Genomic DNA, 23,971 nt, shown 5'->3' with positions numbered 1-23,971 from the left:
GTCTGTGTTGTCTAGGCACGTCTGTGAAGGGCAGAATAGCGTCTGTGTTTATAACAGCGTCTGTGTTTAATATAAACACGTCTATGACGGGTAACCGCGTCTGTGCAGTATACAGGCGCGTCTGTGTCCAAAATTGAAAAAAAACTGTTACAGTCCAGCAAACATAAACAAGAAAATCTCAGAAGCGCGTATGTGTTAAACAGAGTAACGTCTATGTCAGGAAACCGCATCTGTGAAGTATACAGTCGCGTCTGTGTCCAGAATTGAAAAATTGTTACAGTCCAGCAAGCAAATACAGTCAGTTTTGGAAATCTTGAGCTTCCTAGGTCATCTCTCTAAGGTTTCATTTAGCATTCAACCTGTCCTTGGGTCTCACAAAGTCCATCATTGCTTTACACCTTACATTACATTCACATTTGTCTAAACTTGAGTCAAAAGGTCACTTGCTTGTCCTCATCATACTTTGTCAACACACTACATACAACAACACTTTGCTAAGTGGTCCCTCATCAAGGTTTCTTACCTTTGGGTCTCATTTGGTTTTACTTAGAGTCAAGGTCAACTTACCTCATCAAGAGAAACTATCCTCTCTTTGGAAGTCACACCTACTCTACTACATACATACTTGGTCTTACACTTTGGACATTGCAAGTACACTTCAGACTCATTTACATTCCATCCAACTCTTGGTCTTCCATACTCTTTCCATTTTTCATCTAGTCTCACACATCTTGGTCAATACCTAGTTCATGGTTGAAACCCATCTTCAAAAATCTAGGAGAGAAACTAAAGAGGCTCAAGAGTCTGCAAACATGAGTTCTTATGAGTATGACAATGATATCTTTTTCAATTCTGATCATACCACATTACCTGACATGGATGCCTATAGAAACATTCCAAATGTTGAGAACATGGGCACTACAAACAACAATGTTACACACAATGACAATTTGGACAACTTATCAATACATTCAGCAGATGTGGAAGAATCCATTATGAATCCCCATTTCAATTGACTGATTGAGGAAATAATGAGGAGAGATAGACAATACTTCTTACACATGATGGCACAAAGTGGAGCCAAGATACCTCATGATTTTGACATGTCTCAAATAATGGAAAACTGACCTTTGCAACAAACTCACTCCAACATGGATCAAAGGAGACCTAATAGTGGAGGAAATAGAGGACCATATATGGTGCCTGAATCACCATCGTCCTTGCTTCAAAAACCAGAGATCCCACATATACATGGTCAAGCATATGATACTCACCTTCGCAGACCATCATGGAAGTCTTATGCAGATAGATATGCTCAAGTTACGGATCAACCAAAACAATTGGATGTTCAAAGGCATGCTCAAAATTTGGACACAAGGAAACCTCATGTCAAATTTGGGGGCAACACAATGGAACATGACATGCCTGTAGAATATGGTATACATGCACAAAATAGATATGGTGTTCCTCAATCTATACCAAGTGGTCCATATATGCAACATCACTATAGACCTCCTCCATATGAACATGTGTATGATCAATATCATCCATATATGCAACATGCTCCTCCTCCAATTGGTGCCTCAAGCATGGGGTATGGTCCAAGAAGTTGATCTCCACCTAAGAGCAATTTGGAGCAACAAATCAGGGACTTACAAAAGAAAATGGAGGACATAAATACACCGAAGCCAACATACACAATGAGAGACATATGTCCTTATCCATTTGACAAGAGCATTCCAATGCCTCCTTTTCCTACACACTTTGTGACGCCTAAATTTGATAAGTATAGAGGAAAAGGGGATCCTAAGGCACACATAAGACAATTTTTCACAGCTTGCATTGAGGTAGCAGCAGAAGAGACATATTTGATGAGATTATTCCCACAAAGCTTAGGTGATCAAGCTATGGAATGGTTCTCCCAACTTCCACCTGGTATTAAGTCATGGGGTGACCTAGCAGAGGCATTTATTCAACATTTCTCCTACAACATAGAGATAGACATATCAGTCACTACTTTGTGCAACACCAAGCAAAAAGAGGGAGAGTCTTTTGCATCATTTTTACAAAGATGGAGAAATCTAGCCAGCAGATGCTCTTGTGAAATTCCACAAAAACAAATGGTAGAAATGTTCACCCAAAATGTTAACAAAGAGATTGGTTATGACTTAAGGAAAGCTTGTTTGTCCACCTTCAAGGACGTCATTGAAAAAGGCTTAGCGATAGAAAAGGTCCTAATTGAACAAGGAGTCATCAAAATATTCAAGGAAAACAAAGATGACTTTAAAGGAAACGACAAGCCAAGATTTTGGAATAAAAACAAGAACACAGTCAATGATGGTGTTGTCGATGCCAACACAGTGCAACCCAAAGTCATCTTTTCAGGATCAAGTTCTACAAACAATCAAGTGAATACTCAAACAACTTCCAGATCACAAAGGAAATACACTCCATTGGGAGAACCACTTGAGTCCGTTTTCAAGAAACTTGTGGCAAACAAGGTAATCACAGTTCCAGATTTTCCCCCACATGAACCAAAGGTTAAACCAAATTGGTGGAACGATGATGAGTATTGTGAATTTCATAAGAGCAAGGGTCATAAGACAGGAAATTGTCATAGACTGAAGAACATCATACAGGATCTCATTGATAGAGGTGATATTGAGATTGAGGGACATTCATCTAATCAAGAACATGAGATGTTTAAGGAACCATTCCCAAAACATGACAAGGGAAAAGCTAAAGCCACAGAGGATCAAACCAACTATACCAGAGCATCTTACAATTATGATTCAACTATTAATCACATTTCAATGGACAATTATGTCTCTACCATTATCATTAAGGACAAAGCGTCCGAGAATTCTACTCAGAGACCCAGGATTGTCCTAAAAGGTGTGGGATCTTCTTCCGAACCTACCTCTGAATGTCATGTTACAACTCGTCAAGGCAAAATCACTTTGCAAGGTTCTCCAACTAAAAACACAGCCTCCTCATCAACCAAACCTGAGTATGACCTTGTAGAACAGTTAGGGAAGACACCCGCACTCATTTCAATCCTTGAACTATTACGCATATCTCCCACACATAAAGCCATTCTTGACAAAATCTTGAGAGATACTGCTGTTCCTACTGATCTAAACGTGGACTAGTTTCAGGCCATGGTGGGATACCTTTCCATTCCACATTCACTTACTTTCATGGAAGCTGATGATGCCTCTGTAAGTCAGCCACATAATGCACCCTTACACATTGAAGCCTTCATACACAAACATCGAATAAAATGAGTCCTGATAGATGGAGGAGCAGGTCTAAACATTTGCACATTAAGCACTATCACACAATTGGGATATTCTGATAAAGCTGTGAATTCTACAAACAAGATCACCATTAAGGCATATGATGATGAAGAGCATTCATCCAAGGGCACAGTCACCTTACCTCTCAGAGTCGGGCCGGTTACAAAGGATGTGGTTTGTCAAGTCCTAGACCTGGATCTCACATACAATATATTACTAGGACGTCCTTGGATTCATGAGATGAGTACAGTCCCATCTACATATCATCGATGTATCAAGTTTCCACACAATGGAGTTGAAGTGACCGTCAAAGCTGACCCAAATCCATTCATATATTGCAGCAATCTACAACCTAGATCAGAAATAACAATCCCAGTCAATTGACAAGCTATTCCTTCTTCAGCATATGTGGATCCAGAATCCTTGAAAGCTTCTACATCCAAACAAGTAGAGCTAAAAGACAAGTTCAAGATTAAAGACATGGGATGTGGTGAGTATATCTTTCATGTTGATCAACTCCCACTATCTCCTAAGGTATTCAGTCGACAAGAACAACCTACAAACAATTTGCAATGCCAAGGAATTGGGTGTGAACCACCTAGTGTTGTGGCTACTAAGTCTGAATGCAAATCTCCTCTAGTGGTGCAAGCATCTCTTGATATCAATAGTCCCAAGAGTGGTTCCTGCGAAGAATCTATTGAGCATATCGCCAGCCCTCTTGATAACTCACATAGCCTTACCATTTCATCCACTCATTCCATTTCCACTCCACTTCCAGACTTGGATCAACAAGAATCACAAAAGCCCTTACTAATTGGGGATCAAAAATCAAGCTACGAAAAGAAAAATCTAAAAGTCAAAACTAAAGAAAAGTCCTTCAGTCCAAATCAAAATCAAAAGCTATTGGATTCTGCAAAAATCAAAGTCATGGATAAAAAGCCTATAAACCAAAAAGAGCAAGAGTTGATCTCTCCTAATATCAAAATAACTGGGGGCAAAAGTTCTAAAATTTCAAGTCAAAAAGCACACTTGTTGATCCTAAGTCTCCATCATGCCATCCTACTTTCACTTCTTTTTGCAATCATAAGCCTTCATCACTCATCTACTTGTTCCACACATCCTTTCCCTTCTAGTGATATATCATGGACCTTTAATGGAGCTTCCTCGAAGGACTTTGTTATCAGGGATGCCCAAACTTCTTCAGGTGACACGCGTACGGGCCTGTGTAGTCCACACATTAGTAATTATATCTCAGTTCCCTTATCAAGGAAGACAGTCGCTCGAGCTACACATCATTCAGTTAAGGAACAATGCAGTTACAATCATAAGGTGAAGCCTCACACATTTGAGGTAGGGGACTTAGTTCTCAGAGAAAACCCCAAAAATCAGCAAGACAGAGAGAAGAAGGGCAAGTTCGAACCAAATTGGCTTGGTCCCTACATTATTACAGCAACATATGGATCTGGTGCATATCAGCTCTCAACTACAGAAGGTGAACCTTTGGAGGACCCTGTCAACAACATGCACCTTCGCAGGTTCTACACATAGCTTCTCGGAATATCCTAATTTCAAAAAAAAAAAAAAAAACCAAAAATTTCAAAAATACAAAAAAAATTATAAAACAAAAAAATCGTTACTTGGTGAAAACTTGGCAAACAGGCGCCTTGTGACACAAAAACACTGAAAAATCAAAAAAAGTAAAGAGAAATAATTTTGTCCAATGGTGAAAACCACTTCGGTGGCACCCTGGGCAAGTACCATGGTGAAAACTGGGTCACCAGCGCCATGCGTAGAGACATTGCTCCTCCCTCCTTCAGGATTCACTTTCATCCTTCCACTTTTCACACACTCACAACCTATTCATTCATAATAAAACTTACCTATTCCCATCATGGCTTGTTATTGATCTACCCAAGATTGGTTAGCCATTCATTCATAAACCTCCCTTTTCACATCCCTTTCCATCCATAATAAACTAGATCCTATCTGTGGCTAAGGCAAAATCCTATGTCTAGTAATGGGTGTGGAACTGAGAACATCGCATGTTTTGAGGAGTACAGTTTCTTCCAACTTTCTTCAGTTTATCCGTGCACAATCCGCAATAAAGCAACATCTGCATCGCCAGATGCGCAATAAAGTTTCATCTTCTCCGCAATAAAGTATCAGTTTCATGGATTCAGTCAGTTTCAGATGAGACAGCAGCAACAATGGGCTTCAACAAATCAAATCTTTCAACAGACTCAGACAACATATGGTTTAGTGCTATCTATCCTTTTTGTGAAAGTAAACATTGTGACCACAATCAAATAAGACTTATACAAGTGACAAGAGACACTAAGCTTGAGGACTACAGTGGATGTTGGTGTCGAGTCTTGGTTTTCTTTTGATTTCATCTTTTTTGGTGACATGTCTTTTAGCTTTTCCGGGATGTCTTTGACTAGAGATTCTATCTCCAGGATGTCTTTGACTAGAAAGGCGAGGATGGGGTATCGTCACCTATTTGTATTTGCTGTCTGTGGATTGTCTCTTAGTAATGCTATGACTTGTCCAAGGATATGAGGACACTGTGAGTCTAGTATGAACTGGGGCATTCCTTGTTTGTGACTGTCTTATCTCCATGCAAACAGGTACAATGACTTTCTAGGTCGAACATATGCCTCAATTGTCATAACCTACTTGCCGTAATAAAGCTCAATGATGATAACGCACAAGAAGCTCTTTCACTTTCATATCTTCTGTCTTTCATCCCCCCTTTCTTGATTGACTTCCATCATCCTTCTCGAGTCCGCGTAGCCTGCTATCACATGATTGAGTATAATGACACACAAAAAACATTTGCATTTCATGTAGTTTCACCTGCATTACCACATATAAGCATTTCATACATACATATAGATATCAGAACTGCATCACATCCTGCACACAACACCTATTAGCACAATTTACATTTGCATTATCATATTCATTTGCATTACTTACATTTACATTTGCATCGGCATAACATTTTAAAACATAAAAGAACAAAAATATTGCATTACATACATATTTGCATTCATATCATAAGCATCACATAAGAACATCTCATCACATAGGTACACATGCATATAGCTGCCGCAAAGATGAATCATCTCATATATAATCATAAAGTGTCATAATACAATGATGTCAAAATCATATGGCTACAATCACCCGCAGGTGTCTACATCATTATACAAAATGGTACAAAACTGATACAGAGGAACTCACTGATCACTCCTGCCAACACTATTGGTAGTGCTAATCCTATCCATGTCATGGTATCCCATGCCACGTGTCCCACCCTCATCTCCAGTCTTGGATCCTAGAACACTCGTCTAAGGGCATCCCTGTCTTCGTCTCGATCGTACGGAATCAGCTCCCCATCAATCGGTATCTGCATAATCCGGTATACATCTTCTAGGGTGACTGTCATCTCACCCATTGGCAGATGAAACGTGCATGTCTCAGAGTGCCATCTCTCAGCCAGCACAGTCAGCAAACCCATGTTTGCCCAAAAATCAGGCACATACAGCACATGTCTCAAACCCATCTCCTCGATGGCAGCTCTATCCTCGAGCGACAACTCAGGTCGCAACCTCTGCATTGACGGGAATCTCTCTCGTGACTCTAGCATCGACAAATACTCCTGCAGTCAAACAACTCAATCAGGTCAGTTATAGTGGCATTCACTGTTTATCACAAAATGCTACTTGCTATCTAAATGCATATGGTTATCTATTCTAGTGACACTCATTGTTCATCACAAAGTGTTGCTATTTATCCTAGTGGTACTCACTGTTCATCACAAAGTACTACATGTGTGACACTCCCTGTTCATCACAAAGTGTTACTCACATTTGCACTCCCTGTTCATCACAAAGTGCTGCTCATATTTTAGTACTCCCTGTTCATCACAAAGTACTCTATCTTGGTACTCACTGTTCATCACAAAGTGCCTTGATCTATCCTAGTCTTCCTAGAGGACCTGCTTGAGTGTATCCTCTTAGCAGCTTATCCAATCGACAGCGTATGTTCATCACAGAACTGCCGATTTGACCTAGAAGATGCAAATTCATACTTTTCAAATGCAAACGCGCTTACATGACATAAACGCGCTCAAAGACTGCATAGACACACCTGAAAAACACAGACGCGCCTGGCACCAACGCAGACACGCCTGGATGTTTTTTGACACTTTTTGGACCCTAGTCTAAGCGCATTTATTACCCTATTCGACATGCATTAATGAGAAAATTAAATGTGTCAAAGTACAAGGAGGTTTGGTGGTACTTACCGGCTCTCCTGCCTCTGCTGGCCTCTGGAATTGGCGAACGCGGTCGAATCTGTGAGTGAAAGCCATCGCTGCTGACTGCTCTTGCTCTATTCTCACTCTGCAATATGCTCTCGTGGATGTGTAGATGACAATGAGGATGTATTTTCCCCTGTGGTCTATCTTATAGCCTACCCTAGCCCTCGCCTTCATTTCCCGAGTCAGTCTTCGTTATCCCGTGACTTTGTCACTTTATCCGGTCAATCCATTCTATCTTGTCTTTCTTATCGAGAGATTGTCTGCAATCTTTTCAGACATTTTCATCCAATCTCTCGAGGGGGCATATCATTCCCATTCTGGGGCAACTCTGTATCAGTTCATCTTATCTTCTTTGAAACAACGTGACAAGCCGCATTGTCTCAAAGAGGGGCAAAATGTAGACACCTAAAATTGTCCAGTCTAATTAAATAAATATTTTATTTATTTAATTATCTAAGCCTAATTCTTCTATTAATTAAATAAATCTTTATTTATTTAATTAATTCATTTATCTTCTTCTAGCCTTATTTCTCATTTAAATAAATACATTTATTTATTTAAATTATCTTTTTCCTAAATTAAATAAATATCTTATTTATTTAATTGATCCCACTTCTTCTATTAATTAAATAAATCTTTATTTATTTAATTAATTCATTAACCTTTTCTACCCATGACACATGTCATTCATCTCTTAATTCATACACTACCTACCCCTTTCATTATTTTATTATTTCTTTTACCTACCCTCTAATCATAGCTGACCTCCTTTTACACCTCTCAATCTTATCCCTCCATTTCATATAGTGTCTTCTATATAAGGAGATGCTTCCTTCATTATCAAACCCTAATCATGCATCCTAATCAATCACCCTAATCAATCATTCTAATCAATCATCCGAATGACCTAATGAGCTAATGAGCTAATGACTTGATCAATTGACTACACTACAATCCTACTTGCAACCACATTCCGTTCTTTTTTGATCTCTTGTGCATATAAAATCTGAGAGCAAATATATCAAGCAAGATCAATGGAGATAGGAAGAATGGAGATCAAAACCCTATTGGACATGTGATGGTATAATCTTTGTGATTTCATGTGATTTACATTGTCTTAGGTAATCTTCATATGTTATGGTGGATCTTTGTTGATTGTTAGGCTAGGGTTTTGTGTTTGAATTCATTTAGCCTTTCAATATTGTTATTATTGTTATCCATTTTCACCATATACACTTAGTATTTTTTTTTTTTTATAAATAAGGGGTAAACGCTTTTGACCTGGAGCTATGAACCAGTGAGGCCACAAACGGGGGACCTCATCCCCACACTTCACTTGTTCAAATCCGCAAGCACAATGGCCCAGCGAAGGCACAAGGCCTTGCAAGCACAAAGGCCCAGCAGGGATTTGAACCTTGGTGGCTACTTCACCAACAAATTTTTTTAACCACGACACTACATGTCCAAAGACAACATTAGTACTTAGTATTATCTAGATTATAAATATTCATTTAAAATATAGAATGAACTGTAAAAATACAAATCTTACCACTACATCATAAATGTATGATGAAGGTGCCTCCTTGCCTCTAGCATGCGAGGACTCTCCAGGGTATCCTCTAGTCTGTGTCATAACATTTGGTGCATCGTGCATCTCATAATTTGCACTATGCGCAGGAGGATCAACAGGTTGTCCAATTGGACCGAATCATACATGCCCACACAAGACACAACTATGGGGCACGCAAATGTGTGGAGTCGAGGAGGACATGTCAGTGCCACCGGATGCATCGCTACCATCAAAAGTAGGCTAAGCTACTGACCTAGCCTGAGAAACCAAAAGGCTACTCAAAGAGTGAATAGCCGATATGGTTAGTGATGCCGCCTCACAAATGATATCTGGATGTTGCACTGGAGGTAGGTGATCAACAGGAGGAGGGGGGACATATGGGCCCTGGACTACTCTGACTGCCCCAGGTCTATTTTGGGGCATACCTAAATCCACACCTTGGAAAGGTTGGATGTCAAAGTAGTTCACATGTTTTCCTAAAACAAACTCAACATACAATTTTTTGATGAAGTAGAAGGGGACATCAAGATTGTTGTTGGGTGCTTTGTCGAAAACCATCCACCAACAATCCCCAAAAAATTCACAATACCAACATTTGTGCACCATTTAATAGAAAGTTTTTTTGGGGGGGTCTACGAGTTGACCAATGCAGGGATTCACAAACAATGCGGCGATAGCGGCTTTAGATATCTTGATATCCTTGATCTCCTTATAGGACAAGCCATCCGCATATTGTTCCCTCATAGAATCTCGCCACAAAAGAGAGACATTATGCTCATCAGTGACGGTTTCTATATTCTTTATGATCGATGTGAGGGGATCAAACATTGGGTTTAGGCGAGGGATCCTACGATAGACATCTACAATCCCCCTCAATTGGTTCAAATTTTGTGCAATTAAATCCTGAATTGAGGGGGGGTTTGGCAAGGAGGGTTTGGTTGTTGTGGTTGTGGTTGATCAGTGTTTTCACTGTTATCCCCTATTTTTAACCTAATTGAATATAAACGATTGAATTTAGTTAACAAGTTTGAAATTTTTTGTATTTGATTTAAAAAAATCTAGTTTTCATGAAAAGAACCATATTTTCAATGAAAAAACAAATAAACATTTAAAAAAATACAAAAATTTGAATGAAAATGATTGAAAACAATAAAAATCCTACCTTTTAATGTATTTTTTTAGCAAATTTGGGTCAAACAATCGGATATCGGATTCTAAACAATCACACAGCCTGTGGGTTAAAAATAACTCACGGGCTGTCATAGTCCATTTATATTGTCTCACAAAATCAGATATCTGATAAAATAGAATATTCGATTTTATCGGATATCCGATTTTTATATTTAAATTATTTTAAAATAACATTTTATTATATAATATAGTAATATATTATATATTATATATTATATAATATATAATATAATATATATTATAATATATATTATATAATATATAATATAGTAATATATTATATATTATATAATATATAATATATAATATAGTATTATATATATATATTGATCGGTAAAATATATATTTTTATTTAATTAAACTTTAAGCATTACAACTTCGAAGATAATGAATTGTCAAAAAGCTCCCAAAACAAAACATCCATGGCTGCCATCACCACCCTCCCAAAAGATGGAATTCAAAACCAGTAACCAGCACCCACACATCCCCCCCCAAAACTTAAGAGTACGAAAAAACTTATTATACCCTGCCTGTCAAAAATTAGGCGTTTCAAAATGAAATTTAAAGTTCAACTGTGAAACTGAAAAAAAGAGCAGAGAAAATTGGCACCTATGGGTACTGTGCCTGTAATAACCTATTCACGATTCCCCCTTCACACCTCTTATAGCCGAGGTACTCAATTCACCAGTCACCCAATTACGGTGAGAGTCTCCACTTTCGACATGTTGTTGCCTCCTTCTTCCTTCTGTCTTGTTGCTTGCTGCACCTTGTGGACTCAAAGAAACCACCCCACCATCCCATCCACCTTCTAAATCATCTCCCACCTATTTAGCTAGTTCTGCGGATAGTCTCCTTGTTATCCACCTCGTAGGGCTCACGATCTCCACCGCTCTCTTGCCACCCTCCTGCCTAATCACATCTTCTATGTCCATAATCTAGACGAAGATTAAAAGCCCTCCCTAGCCTCTTTGCTCATCATCCTTGAACCGCAATTTAACTTCCTCACGCCTTTGAAGAAATTGAATGTGTGAGTGATGCACCTTCATCTCCTCATTTGCCTCTAGGATACCTTCTGCAAGATTAAATCCCCATCCCAACACTACCCATTCCAACAAGGATTCCAGGTTTAACAGATATTCCCCTGTGATTAGTCTCTACATCACCTTTCACACCTCTTCAACTATGTGTCCCAGCTCTAGACCCCAAGCCATGATCAATGAGTAAATGTCTACTCTGCACCTGTAGCGGTGACCAAAGGCAACCACCTCTTCTCCTAAAACCAACTAGTCTACTTTTAGAAGCAGTGGGTCTTTAGCGAGAAACATTCTCTTGAGTTTCTTTGGCAGAACATGACCACAAAATGTCGGCATCAGTTTGGAAGATTCCAAGGTGAAATTAGCTTCCATTTCTGATCTTTCTGAGAAAATATAGAGATTTCTGATAAAACCAATTTTAAAACTAGTTTCACCAACTCCCCAGGTCTATTCATAATTTGTGCGGGCATTACGAAATTGGAATTAAATGCATGGCTCTCCACCATCACCGCCATTTCAGAGCATGTTGCAATAACTACTCATTAACTAACACTTGTGTGGGAAAAAAATAGCTTCTGACAAGGGATTTGAATTTAATGTCGTACCAACTTGGCAGTGCGTCTTAACTCCATTCAATAGTTTTGTTTCTATCATTTCGCCACCTCACCTCCCCTGGCTCAAGGCCACATGCTTCATTTGACAGCTCATCTGCAAGAGTATTTCCCTCTCTTTTCACGTGTGAGATGCAATAATTATTAATTTTTTTTTTTTTCACTTATTATATTTCTATATTTAGCTAGCTTCCAACATAGAGTATTTCCTTTAGCCAGAGCTTGGACAACAATTTGGGAATCACCCTCTAAATGTACTTTCAACACCTTTGGGTTAGCTGCTAAAACAATTGCAAGTAGAGTCACCTAGACTTCCACCTCATTATTTGTGTCATCTTGAAGTCTTCTAGCCCCTTTACACAAGACTTTTCCTTCGTCATCACAAGTCACACATCCTGCTCCTGAGATCCCTGGATTACCTTTTGATGCTCCATCAAAATTTATTTTCACCCACCCCTTCTCTGGTTTTGGCCATTTAATCATCTCTCTATCTAGACATTCGTTAGCAGGATTAACCCTGGGGAACCCATGAACGGGTTTGAGAATGATAAGAGGCCACCTAGCAAGAATTAAACTGTCTGTCAAACTATATGGGTGTTTCACAAAATTGTGATTGTGTGTTGCCGATGAGACAATTTCAAAAATAGCCCGTTCAATTCTCTTGCACAATCTATCTAATCCTTCCCACTTATCTTGAAATATACGCCTATTTCTTTCCTTCCACAATTCCCAAATTACTGTAGAGGGCGAGATTGTCCATACACTCGAAAGAACCGATTTGCCCTTTTATTCAAACCAACTTCGGAGGAGGTCAGTAATATTATCTGAAAGAGGTATTGACCATCCTAATTTATTCAATACAACCCTCCACACTCCCTGAGCCACATCATAGTTTAATAGAAGATGATCTAAAGATTCCTCATTTTTTTTGCACAGGACAAATTGAAAAGGCCCATTGAAACGCAGGCACACCATCCTATCTCTTGTCAAGATCCTCCTTTTAAAGACCAGCCAAGTAAAGACTCTCGCCTTTGGGAGGCACTTAGAACTCAAACATAGTTTGATAGGCCAATTAATCTAGAGATTTGCATTCTCAATCAGATTGTATCCAATTTTAACTGTACATGCACCTGATTTTGACCCACACCACTTGATGGAGTCTTCCTTTGAAGTGAGAACTGGGGAGTACTCTTCCAGAATAATTTTAAAATATTTCTTTTGCTGCGGAGATAGAGGCAGCTCCTCCATATTTTTCCACTGCAAAACCTCTATTCCATTGGATCTCTCTACCTTTGCATAATCCTTAACTACTATCCCCCAGCAATCCTCAGTGATTTGTTTGATACTTTCAATATTTTTCTTCAATTTGAGAGCCGGTCGACCATCCCAAGAGTCTGTCCAAAATTTAGCTTTCTCCCCATTTCCCACTTGCCAAGTTATATGTTTTGTTATCAGTTTCCTACAAGATAACAGGAAATTCTAGATTGCAGAGCCTCTGGGAGGTTCTCGAACAGTAAAATCCTTTTAGTGTCTAACGAATCCAGATATTTATGTTTTAGTAATTGAACCCATTTCTAGTCTGGTTTTGCATACATCTGCCAGACCAATTTTTCTCCCAAAGCTTCGTTTAAAGAGGACCACTTTCTCAGGCCAGCCCCTCCCACCTATTGGGGTTGACATACTTTATCCCAAGCAACCAAGGGAATTTTTTCCTGGTCTCCTTTTCCATACCAGAAATTTTTTCGCATCAACTAGTTAATACTGCTAGAGATCTTGTTTGGAACTTTAAAACACATCATGGAGTATATTGGAATTGCTGACAAGACTAATTTTAAAAGTAGAAGTCTACCCGCAGAAGAGAGCAATTTACTTTTCTATCCCTCTAACTGGTTAACACAACTGTCAAATAATATTTGCCACAAATGAGTCCTATTGGGCCCCCCAAACATAGGCATTCCCAGAAATCTCCTAGGAAGGGTGCCAACTTTCAAACCCAAAATTTTGATAATTTCTCTATGTTTCCTAGGTTCCGTATTAAAAAAGAAAATATCAAATTTTCTCTAGTTTACTTGTTGCCCAGAAGTATTACAAAAAATATCGAGAATTCTTTTAATAGTGCAAACCTCTTTTAAGGAAGAATCTCTGAAAAGAATTGTATCATCTGCAAATTGTTGGTGTGTTATTGGGTCCACACCCTCAGCTACCCGGACACCCTTCCATTTGTTCTCACTTTTTAGCTTCTGAATATTTTGTCCCAAGGCTTCCGCCTGAATTATAAAAAGAAAAGGGGAGAGCGGGTCTCCCTGCCTTAATCCCCTAGAGGCTTGAAAAAATCCTTGAGGACTTTCATTGACAAGAATTGAGAACCAGGGTCCATCTATGTAATATTTCACCCAATTAATGCAAGAGGATGAAAACCCAAACTTTTCTAGGACACGGAACAAAAATTCCCTATCCACCATGTCATATGCTTTCCTGATATCTAATTTGATGAGTATTTGATCCACCTTTGCTTTCCTGACTGAATGAATGGCCTCATGCGCTATAATAATTCCTTCCACAATTGACCTCCTAGGAACAAAACCACTTTGCTCTTCCAACACTATAAATTTGAGAAAAGGTTTCAAATGACTCATAATGTCTTTGGTAATTACCTTGTATATCACATTGTAAAGAGCAATTGGCCTAAAATCACCAAAAGAGGAAGGATTCTCCACTTTAGCAATTAGTGTAAGGAATGTGCAATTTAGCTCTTTCTCCACTTTAAGAGTTGTTCTCACTTCTTCCACCACCTGCCATAGTTCCTGACCCATAATGTCCTAGAATTGTTGATAAAAAAGGGCAGGGAAACCATATGGTCCCGGAGCTTTATCACCCCCCATTGAAAAAACAGCTTGTTTAACTTCCTCCATAGAGATGGGCTTGCACAAAAATTGATTTTGGTTTTCTGAAATTATTTTTGGAATGTTCTTTAGAAGAGTTTCCTGATGTTGGGAATCTAAGTCCTAGTTCTTTGATAATAGCTCAATGAAGAAATCCACTGCTTCTTTGTTGATCTCTTCCAAGTCATTTAAAACCTCATTATTCATATTCTTAATACTCGTCACCTTATTCCAAGACCTTCTAACTTTGACTAAATTGTGGAAGAATTTTGTGTTCTTGTCACCTTCCTTTAACCAACCTTCTCTTGATTTATGCTTCCAATAGACTTCTTCCCTTGCTAACATTTCATTCAATTTAAATTTTAAGGTCTTCTCCTTATTAAAAGCATCCATTGTCATTCCATGATTTAAAATCGAACACTCCAAGTCTTTTAACTCCGCTTCAACCCTGTTTCTACTATCAAAGATGTTCCCAAACTTAATTTTGTTCCATTCCTTTAATTTTCCTTTGAGGTGCTAAATGTTTTTGAAAAATCTAAAAAATTCTTAGCTTAACCTCACAGGAGCCTCCCCCCATGTTGATGCAACAAATGCTTTCAAAGTAGGGTCCCTTAACCACATTTTCTTGAACTTGAAGGGACACCGAATCAGAGCACAATCTAAACAAATGAGAATCTCAATGGGAAAATGATCAAATCCTGCTAAGGGTAAAACCTTGGCTTAAAAAAGAAGTCTAGCAGCCCAGTTACCTCCCCAAGAAAATCTATCCAACTTCTCGGCAATGTTTTCTCTACCAATCCTCCTATTCGACCAAGTATAGTATCCTTCATTGGTCTTAACTTCTCATAAGCCATTATTAGAAATCAAAATTTGAAAGCTCAGTTGGGATGTCATGATACCCAACCTTCCCCCTATCTTATCACTAGATTCTAGAATAGCATTAAAATCTCCCCCAAGCACCACCAATTCCTGGGAAAGATTACTTAGAATAATCAAAATTTGATTCCAGGTATCTAGCTGAGGCTTACCTCTCGTGGGTCCATAAACATTAATCAGAAAAAAGTCACAATTGATTCCAAAAGAGTGAACCTTACACACCTGCCATGAATAGGATCGAGAAATTTCTTCAACCTTGATGAGATTTGGGTTCCAAATTATCCCCAAACCCCTTGAAGATCCTTCTGCACTTGAGAATATTCCTTCCCAGAATCTCCTAGCACTTAGCCAAGTCTCTGCATCTTCCCTAGTGAGTTTACTTTCTTGCAAGCAGACACTATCTGGATTCACCTTATCAAGCCCTCGCTTGATCAAATGATGTTTGTTAGGGGCATTGTAGCCCCTGACATTCCAACTAAGGATCTCCATTGTCCTTTAGGAAGGGTAGCTCCCTTCCCTACTGATAGCTTTGACTGGCCTTTTGTATTTCTTGCTATTGCAATCCGGACTTTGTTTGATTTACGACCCCTCGATCTCTTTTCGCCAATGACCGCTTTTTCAGTTTGAGAGGTCAACTGTTGAATAGTTTTGCATTCTAGAATATCTTCTTCATCAAACACCCCCCAATATTCTTCCTCTTCCTCCACATCCCAAGGGTTGTCTGCATTCTCTTCTTCCAACTTATCTGCCTCTGTGATCTTGACTTCATTGTTGTCCTGCATATGTAGTTCCTTTCTCTCTAAAGGGTTGACCCCCTGGGAGCCCCCCATACTTGCATCTATTACATTCATAGCAACCTCCATCTTGTTCAATGCTTCCTCCACTAACTGTATGGCATCCAAATGGGTTGTTTGAAGTGCCTTTCCCAAAATATAATCAATCTTTGGGTTCTCAACTGGAGGTGCCAAATTCACCCGCTCTATCCGTTGCTTATGGAATTCACCTATCTTGGATCAATTCGATTGTCCATCCTCTCGATTTATTTCAGAAAAGTGTTCAACTCTTGTTTCCAAGGGATCATCGATCTATTTTCCTTTTGGGCCTATCAAACAAACCTTTTTTGAATGGCCATCTTTGTTACAGACTGAACATTTCTCCAGAGTTTCCTCAACCTTCACTTTCTGCATCTAGCTCCCCGCATTTGTGTTGATTTCTATCCATGCTGGGAGTTGAAAACTTGGTTTCTAGCTAACACAAATCCTCACGTAAGAGCTAAAATCCTCTTTAGAAATAGCTTCATCTGACTTAAGGTAAAACCCCAATTTGTTCCCAATCAACTGGAAAATATCCTCATTCCAATACTCCTTGGGAAGATTATATAAACATAGCCAGACTAGGACCTCCTCCACTAAGGCTTTGATAGGGGTAAAATTTGGTTCCCAATCCCTTATTAACATTCCTCGTCCTCCCAGGAAAAAGGGGCCATTTTGGAAGACCCAATTCTTGTCCTTATTATTTTCCATTATGATAAGGAAATACCCATTTGGCATTGTCTTGATCTCCACCTTGAAGGGCCACGTTTCTTCGCACCACTTCTTCACTCAACTAAAGGTCGGCCAATCTCTAAAACATTTCATGAAAAAACCTCTGTCTTTGAAAAAAGCCACTGAATCACTCCAACTTTTATTGTCCTGAAAAAAATGACACCTTTTGCGTGTTATCCGGATTGGTTTTCGATTTTACAGTCGGTCCAGATCTTGATATCTTCTTAGGTTGCCATTCTTTCTCCCGCACCCTTTGATAGTTCGTGTTTGCCCTAAAATTTTAGTGTTGCGTTCTCCAGAGTTAAGTCGAAAGTCCCCTTTGGGTCTTGGGAAATCTCTTTGCCATTTTTCTTGGTTTCTAAAATCCAACCCAAAACCTACAGGTCGGTTCTGATCCTCCCATACCCATTTTGGTTTCGACCATGATCTAGAACCAAGGTTCATGAAGAATTTTGGTTGGTCATTTTGCCTGAAATCCCTAAACTCCCTTGGTTGTAGACCCAATCTCCTTCGCGATGCCATTTCTTATTATTATATTATTATATAATACGTATTATATAATATAATAATATATTATTATATATTATATAATATATAATTATATAATATATAATTATATAATATATTATTATATTATATATATAATATAATAATTGTGGGATGCAAAATTCATCTTCTATTAACAAAGTAATCAATTAGAAACAAGGGAAATCATGAATCCCTTCTAATCAAAGAATTTAACAAACTAACAATGGAATGATACAACCAAGCAAAATAGGAATTATAAATGAATATCAATAAAAACTCCCTATTCCGTGACTGTGTAGAACTTCCATTGCTCTTCTCCTCTTCGTGGTATGACGACTCTCAGATATTGTGCTGGTAACCTACAAGTCACACAAAGATTCAAAGTTCGTGATTGTTGAAAATGGAGATTGGATGCTCAATATATAGAAAATTGGATGAGATTGGTTGAAAGGTGGAACAAATTGATCAAGAGGCGTGAACTCAGGTGAGCTCAAATGAAAATTGATAGTTGAACTGTTGATTGTAGGAGTGAAACTCAATAGATTGAATAGATTAATTGAGTTAACTGATTGAGAAAAAGCTGATTGAAGGAAGAAAAAGAATGATAGGAGGAAATAAAGAAGATGACACAGAGAGGTTAATTTAGAAAAAGCTAACTGAAAGATGAAAATAGAAGTTGGAGAGATAAAAGATTTAATTAATTGATTGATTGAATTAATTAATTTAGCATGTGCTTGCATTTAGATTTAGATTATTAATTTAATCTTTGCATGAGATTTTATTCAAATAATTGAATTTATTAATTCAATTTAGCATTCAAATATATTTAGAACTTGACTTTGATTTTCAATTTGGTTTTTGAAATCATGCACATGTATTTGAATTTGGAAGAAATTAGAAAAATATGAAATTAAATGAAATTAGAATTTGGGGATTTGGAAATGGAAGAATTAATCAGCTAATTAAATAATTTAAAGAAACTATTTAATTATTTTAGAAATAAAAAAGATTATTTAATTTAAAGGATTAAATAATAATTAATTAAATAATAAATATTTAAATAATATTTAGAAAAGGGTTGAATGACTAGATGATTAGAGATAGAAATTGAAAATTAATTAATTTAAATAATAAAGATTATTTAAATTGGGGAATTAATCATAATGAATTAAATAATAAATATTTAATTAATATTTAGAAAATGATTAAAATGATTAAATGATGAAAGAATAAGAAATAGAGAATTAATTAGTAATTTATTTAAATAATAAAGATTATTTAAATAATAAAGATTATTTAAATTGGGGAATTAATCAGAATTAATTAAATAATAAATATTTAATTAATATTTATAAAAATGGTTAAAATGATTAAATGATTAGAGAAATAGAAGATAGAATAATTAATGAGATTATGAGGAAATATGAAATTAGAAGATATAGATTAATTAAATTAATTAAATAATAAAGATTATTTAATTAATTAGAGGAATAATTAGTACATGATCAATGAGACATTTTTAGGTATCTACATTTGCCCCTCTTTGAGACAAAGTCGGAACGACATTGTTTCAAAGAAAACGAAAAAATTTGCCCCAGTATGCCTTAGTACTATTGTATAGTGTAAATATGCCCCCTCGAAAAAGGTGGTCGAAAAATTCCAAAATTGAGAGCATGTTTTCGATATCAGTGTAATGAGCAAGCGTGTGGAATTTCATGTGATTTCAAGATCATTTGAGTAGGCTACGAGGTGTTTGAAGCTTGCGGGGACCACGGGCGTCGAGGTGTCAAAAAACCCTAATTTTGAGCTATAAATAGAGATTTTTAGGTTTTCATTTGCTCATTTGCACTTTGGTAATTCCTTGGTTTTTCTCAGCAATTTGTGTGTTTTTTTTCTGAGTATTTGATCATCATGGCTAGTTATAGAGCTCGATTGCACCTGTATGACCGAGTACATTCATATCAGAGACCTCCTGGGACTGGCCGCATGGTATTTTTCTAATTTTTTCCCGATTTATGCCTGTTTTATGTCTGTTTTTCAAAAACTTTCCATGATCAATTTTTGCTATCTGTTACGCAATCGCTTGTCGAATTTCACGCATTAGTGTTAAGTGTACCGCAAACACTGTAAATGCTACGCATGCACCCTAAGTGTTATGCATTAGCTTTATCATGCCGCATTCATGTATACCATTACGCATAAGTGTCAATCGTTACGCATGCGCCCATTTTATTACGCATTAGCTTTAATCATTACGCAAGAGTCATATTTGTACCGCATAAGTCATAACTATCACGCATTCGTTGTATAATTTATTTTTTGTATTCGTTTGAAAATATTTTTTTTTCGGATCCGATATCTGATATTTTGATCATTTTCTCATTGTAGGAGAACATTGGAGTGTTATACTGCCGACAGAGCAGACCTAGTGGACTTGATCTTCGAGCTGACTTATCGAATGAGGAGATTGAGCATATCCGACAGCTTGGTCTATAACATGTTTTACATTTGCCAGAGGTCACGGCCAACAGGGCCATGATTATAGCTTTGATAGAGCGGTGGCATTTCGAGACCTGTTCCTTTCATCTTCGACTGGTGAGGCATCCATTACGTTAGAGGATGTATGGCATATACTGCATATTCCCATTCATGGTGAGATGGTTATATATGACCATGATGATGGCATTGCTGGACTGTGTGCACTTTTCGAGTGTGAGATTCAGGACTTGCAGATCAGTGGTCGTTATGAGAACCCTTGGGCCCGATTAGACTATGATGACCTGACCATTGTATTATGTGGTATTGTTGGTGGTTTACTGATACCTGACATATGAGGTCATGGGTTTCTCGTTGGATGGGGCAGAGTGCTCCATGATATGATTGTGCATCATCGACTATATGCTTGGGGTCCTTGTCTTCTAGCCATGTTATACTATCAGATGCATGGTATAGTCTATCTGGGATACCGTTCTATCAGTTGTGGTGATACTTTGCTTCAGACATGGGCATGGGAGCACATTTCTATTTCTAGGCCTGTCATTCATGTAGACTTGAAGCCTGGTGAGCCTTATGCTTTCACATATACATCAGGTATCAGACACAGGGGTTTGGGGAACACCTTGTACTGGAGACATCAGTTTGATATATTGTAGCATTTTATTTGGAGACCTTACTTAGATTGCCCCTGTTGGCCTGATGATGTAGTACATTTGTCTTTCTACTAACAACAGAGATATCTTATTGGGAGGACCTTTGAGACCCAGTGGATTATTGAGATGTATCTTCCAGGGCGGGTTCTCAGACAGTTCAGTGAGGTATAGGTGACACCTGTGGTTATTGCTTATTTTGCTTGTGTATTGTGAGAGGTATCTGATTGGGGTGTGTGCATACAGCCACATGTTTCTTCTATTGAGTTCGATTCTCTACAGCCATTACTCTGGGGTTGGGGTAGAGGTGGAGTGGATCCAAGGACGATGATGAAGTACGATGCATGGTTTGCTAGGCATGGGCCAGTGCCTTTGACTGATCTTGTTGTTCTGATTACAGCACAGCAGATTCGCCATCCTAGACAACAGTTGAGGATAGACCCAGGGGAGAGAGCTGGAGGAGGAGGAGAGGGTGATGAGGGAGGAGATGGGGGAGATGAGGGAGATGAGGATGTAGACATTAGTGGGGACACCGAGTCTATTAGCAGTGATGACATCGATGATTCTTCTGATTCATCGAGCAGTGAGGATGGAGATGATGATGAGGATATGTCCGAGCTAGAGGATGTGTTTGGTGCTGAGGATGGGAGAGGACAGGTTGATGATGAGCTAGAGACTCTTAGAGCGCGGGTTCAGAGTTTGGAGGACGAGGTCACTAGACGAGATAGAGCGAGAGACCTACCATGCACATTATGGTGCCCTTGAGGTTGAGAGAGATCGTCTCCAGAGGGAGAGAGATGAGGCAGTGCGGAGATGTCAGATTACTATGGATGCCTTTGATCAGCTTTTTAGAGTAGGGATAGATGCGCGCGACCAGGCAGATACGTATTTCACTGCTACGCAGGAGTCTATTTATTATCGACAGGCATATGAGAGAGTCATCCCTGAGGGTCAGAGAGAGCCTAGCTTTAGTGCATAGATGGGGAGGAGATCGAGTAGATATACATCACGACGGACTAGCAGTGGTGGTGTTATGGGACCACCTCGACATCTTGGGGCAGGATCTAGTGGACAGGATCCACCTGCTGACAGAGGCAGTGTTGGTTGATCATGTTATCTGAGCCTTCAAGCTTATTTATTTTATTCACACACATTATCATTTTTGAGTTATATATATATGGCATGCGGGTTTTGGTAATGACCTATGTATTTTTTTTATGATGTTATGAGTTTTATGATGCATATCTATTTTAATTCTATATGATTCTAAATGCAATGGTAGTACATGTATGTAGTAATTATGTAAATGAATGCAGATGACTCTATAATGGATGTTATGCTAATGAACTCTTATAATGAATGCATGCTAATGAACTCTTATACTGAATGCAAATGAACTCTATAATGATGAATGCTTTTTGTATGATAATGGTTGAAACAATTTTAACTCAGATATAAATTGAAGAAATGTTAGTCAAATTGATAGAGAGAAAAATTGATGATAGAAAGAATGTTAGAAAGAATGTGATTTATACAGAAGATGAGAAATCAACAAACCATCAATAAGCAATTGAGATGAGAATGAGAATGAATTTAATGAATAACGAACCTATGTCACATATTTTATTGTGTCAATATATATTCATCACTGAGCCTTATTATTGAACAATGAAGCTTTAGCGCATCAGGGTATAAGGAACCAAGATGTAAAGATATCTCATTGAAGAAACAAACACGTAGTAGACAAGGAGTGAACCCTCTATATATGGTGAAAATGGATTAACAACAATATTGAAAGATTAAATGAATTCAACCACCAAACCCTAGCCTAACAACAACAAAGCTCCACCATAACATATGAAGATTACCTAAGACAATGCAAATCAAATGAAATCACAAAAATTATACTATCACATGTCCAATAGGGTTTTAATCTCCATTCTTCCTATCTCCATTGATCTTGCTTGATATATTTGCTCTCAGATTTTATGTGTGCACAAGAGCTTAACAAAGAACGGAAATGTGGTTGCAAGTAGGCTTGATTGCATATGAAAGTTCGAAAGCGTAGTCGGGACTGAATGTATAGTGAGTTTTTGTCAGGGCTTGATAATGAAGGAAGCATCTCCTTATATAGAAGACACTATATGAAATGGACGGATAAGATTGAGAGGTGTAAAAAGAGGTCGGCTATGATTAGAGGTTAGGTAGAGGAAATAATAAAATAATGAAAGGGTAGGTAGTGTATGAATTAAGAGATGAATGACATGTGTCATGGGTAGAAAAGGTTAATGAATTAATTAAATAAATAAAGATTTATTTAATTAATAGAAGAAGTGGGATTAATTAAATAAATAAAATATTTATTTAATATAGGAAAAGGATAATTTAAATAAATAAATGTATTTATTTAAATGAGAAATAAGGCTAGAAGAGGATAAATGAATTAATTAAATACATAAAGATTTATTTAATTAATAGAATAATTAGGCTAAAATAATTAAATAAAAAAAATATTTATTTAATTAGACATGACAATTTTAGGTGTCTACATTTTGCCCCTCTTTGAGGCAATGCAGCTTGTTGCGTTGTTTCAAAGAAGATAATATGAACTGATATAGAGTTGCCCCAAGATGGGAATGGTATGCCCCCTCGAGAGATTGGATGAAAATGTCCGAAAAGATCACAGACAATCTCTCGATAAGAAAGAAAGGCTAGAAAGGACTAACCGGATATGATAGAGTGACAGAGCCACGGGATAATGAAGACTAACTCGGGAAACGATGGCTAGGGCTAGGGTAGTCTATAAGATAGACCACGAGGGGAAAATATCCTCATTGTCATCCACACATCCAAGAGATCAGAGTGCAGAGAGAGAATATAGCAGTAACAGTCAACAACGATGGCATTGGTGCACAGATTCGATCGCGTTCGCCGATTTCAAAGGCCAGCAGAGGCAGGAGAGC

Source organism: Cryptomeria japonica, chromosome 5 (genome assembly GCF_030272615.1).
Source record: "Cryptomeria japonica chromosome 5, Sugi_1.0, whole genome shotgun sequence".
NCBI classification, from domain to species: Eukaryota; Viridiplantae; Streptophyta; class Pinopsida; order Cupressales; family Cupressaceae; genus Cryptomeria; species Cryptomeria japonica.
This window is presented reverse-complemented; position numbering follows the sequence as displayed.